At 50.3% G+C, this 12748-nt stretch overlaps 1 pseudogene; it reads right to left on the reverse strand.

Moving 5' to 3' along the window:
* Positions 1-3962: 3962 nt before the first annotated feature.
* On the reverse strand, positions 3963-5074 carry LOC125539009 (annotated as a pseudogene).
* Between the last annotated feature and the right edge of the window lie 7674 nt (positions 5075-12748).

Genomic DNA, 12748 nt, shown 5'->3' on the forward strand with positions numbered 1-12748 from the left:
AAGTATAGATTCACTCATTTTGCTCTGTATGTAGTTTATAATGGAATCTTTAAAAAGACTTATATTTAGAAACGAAGGGAGTACTTTCTTACGTATAAGTACGTACGTGTGTCATACATAGCAAACTACACGTGCATGTGTACGATACACACTTTGTCAAGTGGTTGCTTAATTTCAGCCCTACGTGCGCTTGCATGCATGGTACTAGCACGTGCCTATAATACACACACACACACACAACAAAGTGACCTCATGTCATTATCTATGTGCTAACTCTCTTGAAACACCCACTTTATATATAAAGCAACCCCCGAAGAAAAATACAAAGCCGAACGATACAAGATGGTGAGGTAGCCCTCTTATAAAACCATTCCCAAGATAAAGGATCTGGCAGCACGCACGCGACTACCCTACCGACAATGAACATAGCAGGATCTAAGCACACCTCCACGTTACAACCTAGAACACCTAAGCTGCACGACCACGTCCCCAGGAGGGAGAACGGCGCAGAGCATCGTGACTGTCGAGACTAAAACGAACAAAGGTTGTCACCTGGAGCCTTGACACACAGAGAAGAACCACGCCGACGTTTTCAGGAACAGCGTGGCAACCATGGGCGTCGCCATTGTCGGCGCCGAAACACAGAGCTTTCGCTCGACGGCTCACCCGTGCCACCACAGTAGTGGCGGGCAAGGCCCTCAGGGGCGCCCGCTACTGACCTTCCACCACTACCAACATGCCATAATATATAGTTAAATTATTTACATATTATTTCAAATTATCCATATAGTTAAATTATAAATTAAAAATATTCAAGTAATAATTTGTGTATTTAATTAAAAAATCAAAGTGATTATATTTATATATATTTAAATAGATGCTATTCTAAGTTTAATTTTTAATGATTTTAATTAATTATTTATGCAGTATATAAAAGTGTTTATTTTATTTTGAATATTAGTTTATTAATAAAAATATTAAATTTACAGATATTTATATTTTTTATAGATATTATCCTAGCCGACACCGTGTTTGCACATTATTTTATGGGTCATGACAGCTGGAACCCATGCCAGGGGCTTTCTCGTGAGAAAGAATGCGGGTCACTGACAGGTGCACCGACCCGCACTAGGGGCTTTCCCGCAAGAAAAAAGAATCCAAGACCCATGCCAGGGGCTTTTCCATGAGTTCTGCACCAAAGTGACTTTTCACGCCAAGTTTTAGTACTAATGGTGTAATTGACTCTCTCAAAATCTCTAATAAGCATATCCACATACTACCAGTGGTGCAAAAAGGCCATATTTAACTTCAGACTAATAATGTCACCCTTCAAGTTGACTTATGATCAAGTTTTGGCTTAAAGAAAAACCCTTCTATTTTATATTTTATTTGTTCATCATTGAAATGAAATGTGCAAGTGCTGGAATAAGAATATCCGTACTACCTCCATCCGGAACTATTTTTTAGGGCTCTCCATCCGGAATTACTTGCCGCTCAAACGGATATATCTAGCACTCACTAGTGCTAGATACATCCATTTGAGCCACAAGTAACGCTGTAAATCCGGACGAAGGGAGTACTATTTATGAAAGGAAATCTCAAATCTGGGCTGGCAGATAATTTTTTATGTGTGAAAGGACCAATTATTTCGGTAGTTATAGAAATGATGATGCGGGACATTTGTATGCTAGATTATGTTAGAATAAATCGGAGGCATACCGTTGATCATCCGAGGACCAAGCAATCACACGAGCACGACACCGAGATTTGTTAACGAGGTTCACCGATATGGCTACATCCACGGGGCCTGACTATGGGCGCTTCTCCCCATGACACCGCTACAATACCGCACCCGGTCGCCCTGAAGGCCGGCACATGCCGCCGGCTTCCCCTGCGTTCCTGTGCTATTATGTTGGCATAGGTTACAACGTGTGTCTACCCCCGCTATATATGAGAGGCCTAGGATACAAGTGTCCTACTAGGACACGACTCCATATCCTATCTAAACACAATACAACTACAAGTCCAATTGTAACCTACCTTGTACACTATATTCGACACAACCCTAACAGATTAGCTACATTTCTTACTTTTCAGCTCAATTTCAGGTACTTGCTTTGTGATATCTTTTCCCATAAATCTTTGTTCATTACATGTCTTTCTGGTTCAGTTCGACGAGAATGGGCTTGAAGAGGACACAGCTAGTTTGAAATTACAAGGAAAAAAAACCACTGGAGGGATCTTTCCGCAATTGAACTATGTACTAAGGTATGTTATCCCACATTTTCGCCATTGATTTTCCTTCCAAGGTTTACTTGGAGTGCTTGCACAGCTTCATATTTTTCACTCCCAAGGTTCCAGACAAGCTTGTCTTGGGTTTGAATAATATGAAGTTGCCACTAGGAAGGAAGAGAGTGTCTAGGAAAGCGAGGGATTATTTGTGCTGAATTTTGACCCCTGATGCGCAAACATACTGAAATGAAGTGCCCAGGCAAAAAGAATATCAAAGCAGATTGACAATTTGAAAGTCCAAGAAAAGGGCTTGAACTAATGTGGAGTAACTTTTGCTTTAGGTCCTTTCCAAAAAGAAGCTTTTGTTTTAGATCAGGAGATACTTAATTTACATCTCTTCAGAAAAATAAAATAGAGCAAAAAAAAATGTCGTGACACAAACTAAAGCAGCAGATGCCTTTGCTCTGAGGTGTGCTGATCTTGATCAAAAGAAACAATCAGCTTCGCCAAACAAACTCTTGCTACATGTTTGCTGCTAAGCAGCAAAAGCAGCCTCTCCTCTGATGCCCAAATCATTTCATCCGGCTTGCTAAAGGAGGGGTATAGGTGGTAGCATAGGTCTCAGTTGTTCTCTGCACATTGTTTAGTTCAGCTAGGTTCTCTGCACATTGTTAATGTTCTATGACTAGTATTTAAGGTGAGGGGGAGCTTTGCAAGAAAGGGATGGCTCGGATGGGTATGTGATATGTCCAGTAGCATGAGGTGGTAGCGGAGAGAGAGCAGAGACTAGAAGCTTGCCCTGTTCATCATCATCTTCTCCTTCTGCCATTGCCGGCCGGCGTACGTAGGTGCATCGATCCGTCTTGGTTTTGGTTTGATCTTTTGCTGCTCGAGAGGTCCAGTTTGGTTCAGTTTAGTTGCTTGCTCTTTTCGATCCTCCTCTTGGAGGTGTTTGCCTGTAACTTCTATTGCTTGCAAGCTCAAGCTATGGTGCTTCAGATAGCCTGGAGGATCTGAACCAAAGCTATAAGAGCCTTCAGCCATTGGAGGTAAATAAAAAGTTGTCAAGTTTTCCTTTTCTCCCCTGTAAATAAGTTTCAGACTCTTTCCATGTTCCTATCTAACTTTGCACGCAAGAATCTGAACGTGTCAGTGTACAACTGCTACCACTGCCTAACTGAAAACTTAAACTTGGATCAACTCTTGATTTTCTCCGTGATGGATGTTTGCTGACTGATCTATTGTTCTACTTCAGGGGCGTGAAGGCGAGGAGATTTATATCTGGCGCACTGACTGCTGGGGGTGTGCGAGGAGCATGTCGTACCCGGCCAACGACCACAAACAAGGAGGTGGCCCTGAATCCGTAGCATGTCGATGGGCAAATGCAAAGCCGATCTGTACAGTTCATGAGCTGGAATTAAAATAGCTAGAAGAGGAACATCAGAGGCCCTCGTTGTCTTGCGCAACATAATCTGGGGTTAAAGTTTCAGCAACTCGTTCAATGAAGCAGCAGATTGGACAGCTTCTCGAGCGTAGATAGATACACAACACGCGGTATGGCACATTCAGCTCGCGGTACCCATACAGTGAGACATTCCAGGAACCACATTGATAGTTTGAACTTTCCAAAATACTACAATGACAGATGACCAAAGTACATGATTCCTTGCACAGGTTCAGCTAAGGACACATTTTATTCTAAGTGAGAACACACCATTACAACCAACGAACTATGCTTTCAAGATAAGGTTGGCGATGAGCTTGCTCATAACAGAGGGGTCAGTTGCAGCTATATGCTCCCACTCGCTGGTCGCCATGACTCCTCGCAAATCTTTAGTAGACTGGACTTTAAGGAACTCCAAGCAGGCCTTCTTGAGTCCGCTGCAATAGTGCTGCGCTGCCAAACCAAGGATGGGTGTCACCGAGCTCAAATCTACGAGCCCGCACAACCTCTCTTCGCACATCAACTTGAGCCGTGGGAGATCATACCTGTCCGACGCAGCAAGCAAGTGTCGCAGCCACGTAACCTGAGCCGCGACTTCTCCTTCCACCTCCATCTGGGCATTGAGTCGGTGTAGATGAAACTGAGCAAGGCCTTGAACACATCAGGCTCCATGTCTTGAATCTGTATGGCACTGGATGTAGCAATGCCCTTCCTCGTCGGACCAAAAAGCTCTGCCATGAAGACGGCAGAACGGGTCACGAGCACACACCGGTGCGCGCCGAAGGTCTCATGGCCGACCTCGAATGTCACGTCGGTGCCCACCTTGGTCACTAAGAGATGGTTCAGGTGCTCGCTTATGTTAGACGGTGGCACCTCCACGAAGGTAGCAGCGGCTTCAGCGATGATGAAGTCACACCGGATAGTGAAAAGATCACCCTTGAGATGTTCTGAGTTCTCAAGGTCCTCTTTTTTTACGAAACGACGGCGACCAGAACCAATACCACGTCTAGAGAAATCAAACGCGTCGGTTGCGCGGATGCGTGCAAGCTCTTGCATGTGAACCTGACGGACCAAACTAAACTGCCGATGCACCTTCACCGGCCGCGCAACATCCTCATCAAGGACAAGATAAACAGAGATAAAACCGGCGTCCTCCACACGGGCACCATTGGGATAGAACTTCAAGGCCCATCGATAGCCTCCAGCGGTGAAGGAGCGGCCGGTGATGTGCACTCCCGTGGGCATATCCTTAACGCGGGAGTAATCTTTGACCACAAGCTGGTGATACCACCAGCCGTCGCTGCCGCCGCCGGCCGTGCTGGAGTAGGTGTCCGGCACCCCGGAAGGTGGCTGCACAAGCCTGCCGTCGGCAACAAGGGATACCCCGGCGAACGACATGATTCCTACGATCTAGATCTTGTGGGCGATGTGGAGCAGCAGGGGTGGGGTTGGTGAGCGAGCGGCAGGGGAAGACGTAGCAAGGGGAGGGGAGTGGTCTACATTGAGGCGGCGCCGGGAAGTGATCGACGGCGTGGCGGCATTGGGGACGGCGGCGGTGCTGGAGGCGTGAGTGAGACTTGGAAGACTAGGGATTAATTTGGCGTTGGGGATGACGAGCAGAGGCTAAGATAGATTAGGAACGGGGCGCGGCCCAGGAAAAATCCGGGCGGTGGGCTGAAAATTTTCGGCGTGGCTGCACTACATGGATGGACTTGTCCAGATTCCCAGAAGGGCAAGTGCCAACCGTGTTTGATCTCAATGCAACATTATTTTTTTCGAGTGAAAACTTTGTATATTACTCAACACCCATGAGCAGTCAGCAACTCAAAAATTCCACAAAGATAAAAGTTTAGTGCCCCTCATCAGAAGCACACATCTCTACAAGCATGAACTGCTAGAGATGAACAGATATGAGAGGCAATCCAATTTTGCCTCATGTATGAATATGCCTACTACTGAATCAGAAGAACTGCAACTTACAATACAAGATACTGAATCAGAAGCATATTCTATGCTATTCCTCAATCAAAACGTTTTGCAGGAGTATCAAGAGAGGCTCCAATTCAATTCAATATCATTTGCTTAATATAATCTGTTACTCAGTGTAATGAAATGATGGCGAGACAGATGACAGCGTTCTGGAACAGGCGCCGACCGGCTCTCCCCTTCCATGGGCGGCTGCAAGCCCTGCTCCTTGAACTCGTTGGTGCAGGTCACAGGTGCGTCGGTGGTGGCGGTCATCTTCGTCCTGGCGACATCATGCCTCCTGTCCTCAATGGCGGCGATGGAGTCGTCGAGGTCGGCCATGGCGTCATGGAACACCTACATGCAGGCGTTGAGGCAGGACCACCTTGTCAACTCCGTCGCCTCCTTGCTCCAGAGTGTTGCCATGCCAGAGTCCATGCCCACCACCTCCACCCGCACCGAGCGCGAGCCCATGTAGTCCCAATCTTTTTATTTTTAATTAAACTAGCCCGTGTAGTCTCAATCTTTTTATTTTTAATTAAACAAGCCCGTGGAGTCCCAATCTTCATTGCAAAACACCGAGTCAAGCTTGCAAAGGGTGGGAATGGGATAGGGTCTTTCGTTACTTCAAGTGAATCTCCGGTTTTATAGTGGGATCTCTTTTAGCTCACAGGAGGTGATGGCGGCCCGAAAACTATACATTGATTATCCTTCTATTAACATTCCTTTCTTTTTTTCTCTCGTGCCTGGTAAATTTGGTTGAAATCACCCAAAATGATCCACTTTGTTCCACTTGGTGGCTTGTGTGATATAAGCTCATTGAAGAAGATTGTAATGTTGAAGAAGTTTCGGTTTGCCCTCTCAAGAACCATCGGGGAGAGATAGAACTCGGAGAAGCTCAAGTCAGAGACCTCCACGATGGAGTCGTCCCAAAGAAGGTGGATGCATCCGTGTGTGCCGATGGATGGTATTTGGGCACAATGTCGTAGCCGGTGACCACCCAAAAACGCAGCCGTGAACTGATCAACATTTCCAAGTTTCATCTTCTGGAGACAGACTATAGCTGGCAGGTTGTTGCTGCAATGGTTTCATGTAATGAGGTAAGTTCATTGGTTGTTCTATCATAAACGAACCAACAGAAGAACAGGGACGTACGACCATGCCACATCCCCTGCCTCTACAACCTAGCTAACATGAGAAACTAGCAAAGCACCGTACAAGCTTAGGCAGCAGCCCACTGCCTCTGGCCCTTCAATATCCATGGGCCATGGCGCCTTCGCCACCATGCTCAATCAGAGCTTCTTCAACCACTGTGGCTTGGACATCATCCAACGTGAAGAGAGCCCTGAGCTCGGCGATGGTGTGGTCTGGGAGCTCTTCCTCAAAAGCACCCAGAGCCTCCTCGGTGATGTCTTGGCCATTCTGCACGGTGGCCATGTTACGGCATAATAACTACTCGGCCTCATTGGCCACTAGAAGCTTCTTTTCCCTTATTAGAAATAAGCCACGGCTGGGCTCCGTGCGTGTGTGTGTGTGCGCTGTGCGGTGACCGTGTCGGGCGCCGGTCTGTGGCCGCGTCCGGACCGTGCGTACGCGCGGGTGTGCATGCATGTGTGCACTCATTGCGTAGAAGCAGTGGCAGTGGGTTGGTGTTAGACTATGTATAGCTTCTGTATTTGTGTACGTATATTTGTACATATTGTAATACACCCATTATATATATGAGATAAGCCATTCCTAAAGGGTTGAGCTGATTCCCCCAAATCATTGTCTTACATGGTAACAGACCTAATTACGATCCACGCTTCCGCAAAACCCTAACCCCGCTGCCGCCCCCTCCATCGCGCCGCCGCCGCCACTAGATCGCGTCGCCGCCGCCTCCAGTTCCTCCTCTGTCGGGTTTCTCCCGGCCTCGCTCGCCGCCCTCCTCTCGCTCCCGCTTGACTCGGTCACGATGCGGCCGCCGCAGCTCGGGACCAGGAGCGTTGGCTCGTTTTTCTCCAACAACTCTCCGGCTCCTCCATCGCCGGGGCTTGCGCTGACGGTTCATCCGTCGAGCGCCTCTTCATCCGCCTCGTCGTCCGGAGTCATCGCGCCTCTGGCTTTCGCGCCCGAGGCCACCTCGTCGGCTGTCACGGCGGGCCTCATGCCATCCGCGCCCCAGGCGGGATTCACCCCGGCAGCGCAGATTGCCTCCCTCTACGGGCCATACTCGCCGCCGCCGCCCGCAGGTTCCAATCCCGTGGTCCCGCCCGCGCCGCCTGCCCCTGCCCCCATGGCGTACGCGCCTCCGGCAGGTGCCTCCACGGGATCGTTGCCTCCACCGTTCCACTTCGGCAACCTCATCACCGTCAAGCTCTCGTCCGACAATTATATCTTCTGGCGTGCGCAGGTTCTTCCGCTCCTTGGGAGCCACTACTTGCTTGGCTACGTCGACGACACTTTTCCTTGCCCTCCTGCGCTGGTGGACAGCGTGAACGGCCCGGTTTACAACCCGGCACACCGTGTCTGGACGGGGCAGGACCAGGCGAACCTCTCCTCCATCCAGGGTTCGCTCACTCTGGCGGTTGCTGGGCTTGTCGTCTTCGCGAAGACCTCCCATGAGGCTTGGACCATCTTGGAGCGCTCCTTTGCGACCCAGTCGCAAGCCCGGGTCAGTGCTCTCCGTCGCGAGCTTGGTGCCTGTGAGAAGCTTGATTCCACGGCAACGGAGTTCTACAACAAGGTCAAGGCTCTTGCTGACACATTGGCATCCATTGGACAACCGCTTAATGATTCTGAGTTCAACTCCTTCATTGTCAACGGCCTCGACAAAGAGTATGATGGTTTAGTTGAGATCGTCAATGAGCGCGGCAACACGACCCCCATGATGGTGCACGAGCTCTACTCTCGGCTTCTTCTTACTGAGCAGCGCGTTGAGGCGCGCCGTGCCAACCGTAGTCGCGGCTCCTCCTCCGCCAACGCGGCCTACCGAGGTGGTCGCTCCTCCGGTGGCGCCCCGTCCTCCGCCTCGGACGCCGCTTCCTCCGGCCTCGTCCACCCCCACTCTGACGCTACCAGGTGATGGGGGTCGGCGGGTCTGCCAGCTCTGTGGTCTTGACGGACATTGGGCCTCCAAGTGTCATCGTCGTTTTCAGAAGAGTTTCCTTGGTCTCGGCAATGACGGCAAGGATACGCGCAACACTACGCGTCAGGTGGCTATGGCTGATCGCCCGGCACCGCAGAAGCCTCATGGCCATACTCAGTCCTACTCTGTTGATCCGCACTGGTACATGGATTCTGGTGTGACGGAGCATCTGACGAATGAGATGGGGAAGCTTCATCCTCGCGAGCCCTATCATGGTTCCGATAAGATCCACACTGCCAACGGAGCAGGTATGCACATCTCCCATATTGGTCAAGCATCCCTTCTCACTAGTCATGCCACTAGGAGGCTTCAGCTCCGTGATGTTCTTAGAGTACCATCTGTGACGCGTAATCTCCTTTCCGTTCCTAAACTCACTTATGACAATAATGTGTTTTGTGAATTTCACCCGTTTGATCTTTTTATTAAGGATCGGAACACGAGGGCCGTTCTGCTTAGTGGGCGTCTCTACCAGGGCCTTCACCGTCTGGAGCATCCTGGAGTCTCTCGGGTTTTCAGTGGAGTTCGCGTCTCGTCGTCACAGTGGCATGCTCGTCTTGGTCATCCTGCCACACCTATCGTTCGTCATGTTTCGCATCGTCATGAGCTTCCTAGTGTCTCTAGCAATAATGATGTAGCAGTGTGTGATGCTTGTCAGCAGGGGAAGAGTCATCAACTTCCTTTTTCGGAGTCTAGCCGTGAGATGAAACATCCTTTAAAACTTGTTTTTTCGGATGTATGGGGCCCTTCCCAAACTTCTGTCAGTGGTCATAACTATTATATTAGTTTTGTGGATGCTTACAGTCGTTTTACTTGGCTCTATCTTATTAAGCGTAAATCTGATGCGTTTGATATTGTCGTTCAGTTTCAGAAACATGTTGAACGTCTTCTCAAGCATAAAATTGTTCATGTTCAGTCGGACTGGGGTGGCGAGTATCGCAACCTCAACTCCTTCTTCCAGTCGCTTGGGATTGCTCATCGTTTAGCATGTCCACATACTCATCAGCAGAATGGTTCCGTCGAGCGTAAGCATCGTCATATTGTTGAGACTGGTCTCACTCTTTTGGCCCATGCATCGGTTCCTTTCTGATTTTGGAGTGATGCTTTCACCACTGCTTGTTTTCTTATCAACCGTACTCCCACACGTGTTCTCAACATGAAGACTCCCCTTGAACTTCTCCTTAATGAACAACCCGATTATACTTTCTTTAAAGTTTTTGGGTGTGCTTGCTGGCCGCACCTTCGCCCTTATAATAAACGCAAGCTGGAATTTAGGTCCAAAAAGTGTGTCTTTCTTGGCTATAGTTCCCTTCATAAAGGTTATAAATGTCTTCATGTTCCCACTAATCGTATTTACATCTCTCGGGATGTGGTGTTTGATGAGCATGTCTTTCCGTTTGCCAATCTACCTGTGTCAACAGATGCTCCTCTGTCCATGCATTCATCCTCTCTTGCCTCTGACCAATTTGATGATGTTGCATACTCTCCTGTGTTATTGCCCAACCATGGTGCAGGAACCGGACGTGGGGCTCGTTTGGAGCTTTTGGAGGACTCCCCATCATCATCGCCGCCGCCCTCTGTTGTGCACGTCGATCACGCCACGACGTTGCATGGCCTCGATCCGTGTGCCCATGCATGCTCGGTGGATGCACCTGAGGCCCCGGCCTCGTCCTTTGATCGGCCTCGGGCGCCTGCGTCTCCCGCGGCTCGGCCCGCTACGCCGGCCTCGCCCGTGTCTCCAGCGGATCAGCCCGCTATGCCGGCCTCGCCCGTGTCTCCAGCAGATCGGCCCGCTACGCCGGTCTCGCCTGCAGCTCGGCCCACTACGCCGGCGTCGCCCGTGGCTCGGTCCGCTCCACCGGCCTCGCCTGTGACTCTGCTGGATAGCCCACTGGCGGGTTCTGGATCCACTGAGCCGGCTGTCACGATGGCGGACCTGGTTCCATCGTCTGCCTCTTCGTCGCCCAGCCCCTCGCCGGCTGCTTCTTCAACCTCGACGGCTCCTGTGTTACGTCCACATACACGCAGTCGCAGTGGCATTTTTCGACCAAAGGAACGTACGGATGGTACTGTTGCTTGGTTGGCAGCATGTCTGGCTGCTGCTGTTGCGGATCCGTCTTCTGAGCCCCGCTCGTATCAGGCCGCCATGCGTGTTCCTCATTGGCGAGAGGCTATGGAGCAGGAGTATCATGCTCTTCTTTGCAATGAGACATGGACTCTTGTTCCTCCCCCCCACGGTTTAATGTTATTGACTGCAAGTGGGCGTTCAAAGTGAAGAAGCACTCGTATGGATCTATTGAGCGTTATAAAGCGCGCCTTGTCGCCAGAGGATTTCGGCAGCACTATGGTCTTGATTACGAGGACACCTTCAGTCCTGTTGTCAAGCCTACCACCATTCGGCTTCTTCTTTCTCTTGCTGTCACTCGTGGTTGGTCTCTTCGTCAACTTGATGTGTAGAATGCGTTTCTTCATGGGTTCTTGGAGGAAGAGATTTATATGCGACAGCCGCCTGGTTTCTCTGATCCTGATCGTCCTGATCACAGCTGTCGTCTCACCAAGGCGCTCTATGGCTTGAAGCAAGCTCCTCGTGCCTGGCATGCTCGTCTTGCCTCAGCTCTTCGTGCTCATGGGTTTGTGTCGTCCAATGCTGACTCCTCATTATTTCTTCTACAGAAGCCAGAAGTCACTATGTATCTTTTGGTCTATGTGGATGATATTATTCTTGTCAGTTCCTCTCGGTATGCTGCTGATGCTCTTGTTCGCTCTCTTGGTGCTGCTTTTGCCATCAAAGATCTTGGGAAGCTTCACTACTTTCTTGGGGTTGAGGTTACCTCTCGTGCTGATGGTCTTATTATGACACAAAAGAAGTACTCATTGGATTTGTTGCAGCGAGCTGGGATGCTTAAGTGCAAACCGACTACCACACCCATGTCATCTACCGAGAAGCTCACTGCTGTTGATGGTGTGCTTCTGTCTTCTACAGATGCTACAGAGTACAGGAGTATTGTTGGTGGGCTTCAGTACTTGACGATTACGCGGCCAGATATTTCTTATGCTGTCAATAGGGTTTGTCAGTATCTTCAGGCTCCCCGCGACACTCATTGGGCGGCTGTTAAGCGCATGCTGCGTTATGTCCAGTTCACAGTGTCTTTTGGGATGCATATTCGGCCATATTCCTCTCGGGTTCTTTCGGCCTACTCTGATGCGGACTGGGCTGGCAGCCCGGATGACAGGCGATCCACGGGGTGTTGGGTAACGTTGCAGAAAACAAAAATTTTCCTACTCGTTTCACCAAGATCATCTAGGAGTTCATCTAGCAACGAGTCATTGGATGCATCTACATACCTTTGTAGATCGCGCACGGAAGCGTTCAAAGAACGGTGATGATGTAGTCGAACACGACGTGATCCAAATCACCGATGACCAAGCGCCGAACGGACGGCACCTCCGCGTTCAACACACGTACGGGACGGGAGACGTCTCCTCCTTCTTGATCCAGCAAGGGGGAAGGAGAGGTTGACGAAGATCCAGCAGCACGACGGCGTGGTGGTGGATGCAGGGCGTCACAGTAGCAGGGCTTCGCCTATACTACGAGGGAGAGACGTAACGGGGAAAGAGGGAGGCGCCAGGGGCTGGGGTATGAAGTCCCTCCTCTCCCCCACTATATATAGGGGTGCTAAGGGGGGGGCGGCGGCCCTAGTAGATGGAATCTACTAGGGGGGCGGCGGCCTAGGGTGGGGGGCTTGCCCCCCAAGCAAGGGGGCGCCCCCTTTAGGGTTTCCCCTCAACCCTAGCCGCATGGGCCCTAGGGGGGGTGGCGCCCCAGCCCACTATGGGCTGGGTTCCCTCCCACTTCAGCCCATGGGGCCCTCCGGGATAGGTGGCCCCACCCGGTGGACCCCCGGGACCCTTCCGGTGGTCCCGGTACAATACCGGTGACCCCGAAACTTGTCCCGATGGCCGAAACAGCACTTCCTATATAT

Source organism: Triticum urartu, chromosome 1 (assembly GCF_003073215.2).
Source record: "Triticum urartu cultivar G1812 chromosome 1, Tu2.1, whole genome shotgun sequence".
Lineage (NCBI taxonomy): Eukaryota > Viridiplantae > Streptophyta > Magnoliopsida > Poales > Poaceae > Triticum > Triticum urartu.